The sequence below is a fragment of the Alexandromys fortis genome, unplaced genomic scaffold (assembly GCF_014885135.2).
Source record: "Alexandromys fortis isolate MF-2015 unplaced genomic scaffold, M_Fortis_MF-2015_v1.1 scaffold_172, whole genome shotgun sequence".
NCBI classification, from domain to species: Eukaryota; Metazoa; Chordata; class Mammalia; order Rodentia; family Cricetidae; genus Alexandromys; species Alexandromys fortis.
In genome coordinates, this window is record NW_026068061.1 from 1,823,408 (window position 1) to 1,829,456 (window position 6,049).

Consider the following 6,049-nt stretch of genomic DNA (forward strand, 5'->3'; position numbering starts at 1 on the left):
CATTAGTAGGTACTACTTTTGATATCTGTACACTTATCTACAAGCACATTAGTGAGTTCACACTTATCTATAAGCAAGGCTGGTACTCAGGCTCCAGATGTCAGAATAGGCACCAATGTTTTAGTCTCCGTTCTGATAAGGCCATCATCTGTGGTGATGGTTAATGCCAGGTCGGTTGTGATACCTTTTGCTTCATACCTCTGGTCATGAGAGTTGGGACCAGTGTTTTGTGCTTCTTAATTTCTCTTATCTCCCTTCAATCCACCGCTTGCACAGAAAAGCCTCTCACTCAATGGACCCTCAGGTCGACATTGCTTCTGAGCATGCTCACAACATTTGCCATCTGACCCATTTAGAGACAAGGGTGGTTGAGAACTCCCCGTAAATGCTGTATCAGGAAGGCAGGTACCAGGGAAAAGCCTTGAAATTGAGTTTAAGCAAATACTAACCATGCAATTGATTTCTTTATCACCCTGACTTGGGAATCTCCATTTGATTATATTTCTGACAGGTCGGAATTTTGAACATGCCATTTAACTTAATTTAATTTATGATCCTTGCTCAATAATCGTGACTTGGGGCTAATAGATGCTTCAAGGAGCGGCACAGAAACAGCAAGTGAGCCATTTAGATATCTCCCATTGAGTTGCTCTTCAGGGCTGAGGAATTTTTCGCTGTATCCTGGGCATTCAGATAACCAGGCAGGTTTTGTGAAGGGGCAGGCACAAGAGGAACCTCATTTAACATCCAGAGGCTAAGAAAACATAAAACCACCAAGCCAGAAGGGTCCGTGACTGGCATTCACATGGCTCTCTGCATAAGGTCACATGCAACAAAGGCACACGTGTAACACACACAGAGTTGCTTTATACTGCCCCTGCGTCAGGTGCCAGGGAGCCATAAATGCCACTCACCCTCACTGCAGACAAAGAGGGTATCGTCAAAATGCAAGCTGGAAGCCCGTACCGCTTGAGGGAGCAGTAACCGTGATTAAGGGGCATAAAATGCAAGTGTGCACTTGTAATGAAATTGCCCTTACTTACTGCCTGGTTAGTGTCTGTGGTTGCCACAGTATGCCTCTGTGATCAGCCTCAGTATAATGAGAAATAGCAGCAAACCTTAGCCGCTCAGATGGTTTCTATTAGGAGGAGATGGAAGTGTTTTCAAAGCTGGGCTGGTAATGGGAAGGAAGTCGTGGTGCAGAGAATAGCAATTGATTCTTATGCATGGATAAAGGAGGGGTTCTCTGGGTGAAAGATTTATCTTTGAAGGGCTCCCCGCATACAAGTCTTTGTGATTTAATGTCTCTGCTCAAATGTCGCTGAGGCCCCATGCTTCTGACTACCGCAGCTTCCTCAAAGATTGTATCATTCTCGCTGAGAAGCAATACGGCCTTGCTGCAGGTGAGTATCAAGAGAGACACACTCCTGGAATAGAATTAGAACACACACGCCACTGCCACCATCACTACCATCACACCACACTGCGCCACACAATGAACCAGGAATACCATATCTGGGCATTCATCCTAATGAACTGTTTATGGGTAAGTGCAAAGATTCCGTTGTGGGGTTGTTCATTATAATGTTTTCTATTTTAAAAAATAAATAAATAAAAGCACAGACCGCCCAGAGAACAATAGGAAAGCAGTTACGTAAATCATGATACTCCTGTGCAATGGAAGCTACTGCAGCAGAAGAATGGCTTGTCGAGAATGTACAATGAGTAGAGAAATACTCCTGATATACTAAAATATAAGCATATGGGCAGCAGACAATCAAGGTAGAAGAATATAATTTTTCATAAAGTTGTGAATAGTGACAGTTTGGGTGGTGGGTTTAATGCTTGCTCTATTCATTTTGCTTAACAGTATAATACAATATAATAGTTTTAGTAAGAAGCCTTCATTTCTTTACAATGGAAAAAAAAACAAGCAATTGCTGCCAGAATACATATGTGTGTGAACCAGCGTTAAGTCTATGAAATTACAAACGCTATTCTGCATATGGACTATGATTCTTTCTTGATACAGGTCATAGGTTTGTACTCATTTTACTTGAGGTGATTGCTCTTCTTAGGCTATCTTCAGGGAGAAAAAAGAAGTGTGAGAGCCATGCAGGGTTCGTTGGCGGGGTCATCTAATAGTATACACTTATGACCACATCATAATTGATGGCCTCTCACTTTTCCCTCCAGCCCCCTATTGTCCCATCCTTCATGGTACTTCCACTCCTTGCTCCATCCTTCTACACTGTCCTTACAAAGCTGGCCCATTTATCAAGGCCCGGTTCAAACTGGACTTCCTCAAGGCTGCTCTAAATCTCTTTGCTCAGAAATGGATTCCGATTTTTCATCTCTCTAGACCTGCAACATTTTGTGTGTGTGACTCCAATTTTTTAATAAAGTGTAAGCTTTAGGAAGCAGAGGCCTTCTTGTCTTTTGTGTCTTCTAGGAATGGGAAACATTGACAAAGTATTCATTGCATATGCGCTGAATATGCAAATGAACCAAGTTTCCCTAATGTGGAGGGACAGGCAGCTCAACTTGTGTTGCGGATCTGACCAGTCGTTGTACGGATCTAAATCGTTAACCACAAAGAAACAAAGATCTCTGGCAATTTCATAATTTATAAAATTAGCGGTGTCCAAGTTCAATTTCTTTTCACTTTTCACAACTAATTCTAATACTGGACATAACTCAGCCGGTATTTGTGTGAGACAGAACCTGCAAGGGAGGCATTCTGAAGCATTGCAGACCCACAGTTTGTAATCTTTCCCCGAGGAGCTCCTATAGCAAAGGCCAGGAAAATGGTCACTGGAGATAACATCCTACTGAGCCATCTTCACTCCCTGCTCCACAGGGCCCAGCTCAGGAACCCTATCCAAACTGACATCTCGAGCTGGGAGCACTTTACAAACCACAGAGGACAAGGCAAATGTTAATCATAATTATATTCTCATTCGGAGACTGCGCCTCCGAAATGCTCGCCACGCTGTCCCTCCGATTTTAGGAGACAAGTTGGGTACGCCTGGGTTGGCACTGTGAGCGTTGATTTTCTTTCAAATTCAAGGATTCACTCTGGGGATGTGCCCTCTGTGATCCAAGAGCTTGTTTCGTGAATGTCAATGATTTCAACATTTTTCTAAGGGGGAGATTCACCACACACAAATAAGAGCAGCCAGCATACTGTGATACCGGAGGCCAGACCCCAGTGACTCCCACTAGGACCTTCTCCCTGTCTTCTCCTTCAGTGGTGAACCCACACCTTTTGCCAAGTCCTCATTTGCTCCCAGAAAGAGGGAGACGCTGAAGAAAGCCTGCGGTTGACAAGGACTTTTGTAGCTGTGTTGACATTTGTTCACACCGTGGTTATAGAAAAGACTCTAATGTGGCTGCATTCGCTGACTATTCCTAAGTAGTTGCTTCTAAACTTAGCTCTAATCCCTTTGGGAATGAGTTCTGTTTGTGGTTAATAAGGTGACTTCCTGATTTGAAAACGAAAAAAAAAAAGTAAGCAAATAGGCTAAGATTTACAGAAAAGCGCTTTCCATGTTGTCAGTTCTCTTAGGAATTCTCAGCGCGTCATTAAGGTGCCTGCTTCTGAGGAGAAGGCCGCGTGGGGCACGGCAGAGAGCACAGGGTTTGCAAACCCCTCTAAAGTGTATACCAGGTCAAGAGAACAAAAGAGAGCTCTGTCAGAGTGTGTGGAACTAAACGAAATGTACAAGTGAATGGTTTTAAAAACAAACCCAGTGTGAAGTGATTTCAGTCGGTTCCTTTCAGCTAGTCTAACTCACAATCTCATGAATGCAGACATGATGGCCGTAGGACACGCATGATTCCATCTTTCTTTTCCTCCTTGAATCCCCTGTTCCACACAGACAAACAACCATTGTTGCAGGGTGTTTGTGGTCTATGAAGTTGTTGGAGCCTTTGGGTCATCACTCACTTTAAGAAGGTCCTTAATAAATAAATAAATAAATAAATAAATGAAAAAGACACATTAAAAAAAAAAAAAAAGAAGGTCCTACGGGCAGTGGAACCAGAGAGTGAGCAAACCCATTCAAAGGATGGGTCTTTAGTGAGGAAGCCCACACTGTAGCTTCGATTACCTTTGCTGGTAATCACTGAGGTTTATGGCACCAACTGAATCGCTAAGTTTTGAGTGTGGCTCTATCAGTTTGACTCTCATGCTGTTGATAAACTAATAATGAACCCCATGAATCCCAGAAGGAATGACTACACTTACTTTTCTCAAGCCAGAACTTTTTTAATATAATATGCTTTTTATATTTTATATCAGTAAAATACTTATTAATTAAATAGTTGTAAAGTCTGTACATCTCAATAATTCATTGATTTTGATATGTGATGCTTTTTACTTGGAAGCTTAAAATAAGTTTTATAAAAGTCAAGCTTAAAAAGGGCTTGCAGTTAATAATTTCTTCTAGAAACAGGCATAAACTAGATCTGCCCAGGAAATCTCACTTTGTCTTCATTATTTCTCTTATTTCTTCTTTCTCGTGGAAGAGAGCATCCCAAAAGTCTTTGAAATGACCTGGAGAGATCAGATCAGTAGAGAGCCAGGTATTTGTGGTACACACAGCTTTATGGATTAGTTGATTCTACAGGGTTTGTATGAATTTCATTGTCTTTGACCCACTGTGTGTCGTTTGTTGAGTTACAGGTAACTTGTAGTGATAAAGAGAATTCTTGACCACAGACATACCAGAAACAGGAAAATAAAACAATCTTGTGATCAATAATTGATTTCCCATATCCAATATGATAACCTTGCAATTTATTTATTTATTTAAGCCAATGGTTCTCAACCTTTCTAATTCTGTGATCCTTTAATATAGCTCCTCATGTTGTGGTGACCCCAACCATAAGATTATTTCATTGTTGCTTTATAACTGTAATTTTGCTGTCTTAACAAAGACATTATCTTAACCACAATGTAAATACCAGATATGCAGAATATCTAATATCATGACCCTAAAGGGGTTGAGACCCTCAGACTGAGAACCACTGATTTAAGCAGTATTTAACACACACACACACACACACACACACACACACACACTACTTTGACTTTACCCTTCAATAGGTTTTAACTTCATACTCTTTCTGTTACTGATGAATTAAAGTCTTTCACGTGTGTACAAGTCAGCTTTCTGCCCCCATGACAAAACACCCAAGGCAACCAGCTTAAAAGAAAAGGTTTGTTTTTCGCTCGTGGTTTCAAAAATTTTAGTTTATGGTTGCTTGGCTGATGGAGGAAGGTCATTGAGCAATAAAGAAACTGCTTGGCTGGCCCTGATAGGTTAAAGCATAGGTTGGAGGAGTAAACAGGAGGAAGTGAGGTAAGACTCCTCAGGCAGACTCTGCTCTGCTCCTGGAGAGACCCGACAGCTCTGCTCTCTGGAGCAGAGACGCCATGCTCCGCTCTCCCAGGCAGCTCCGACCCAGGATGGACGGAGGCTAGAATCTTCCGGGTAAGCGCACCTTGGGGTGCTTACACACATTATTAGAAATGGGTTAGAACAATATGTAAGAGCTAGCCAATAAGAAGCTGGAACTAGCCGGGCCAAGCGGTCTTTAAATGAATACAGTTTGTGTGTTGTTATTTCGGGCATGAGCTAGCAGGCGGCCAGGGTGTTGGGGACACAGCCCCGCCGCCTGTATTTCAACACTTGGCCTACAACCTCCAGTGGCAGAGTGAACAATGGGTGTTAGAGGACAAATGCTCATCTCAAATAGGCCAGGAAGGGCTGTTACACCGCTCTACATAGACAAAACTCTAAAACAGCCAGAGGTAGAAGCAAAGAGACCTCACCAGGGTACCATGAAATGATAGCAACAGCTGAAAAACCCCTGGACGATCTAAGCATGCTCCGTATACCAAAGAAGCTTTCAGGGAGGAGAGGACAGAATGCCCTGGTGGGATGAAAGCAAAGAGCCAAGGGAAGTCCCTCCCATTTGGCATGGTCTATAAAGCACTGCTAATTTCTAGAGACTGAAAGACTGGTTGGAATTGAACTGAAAT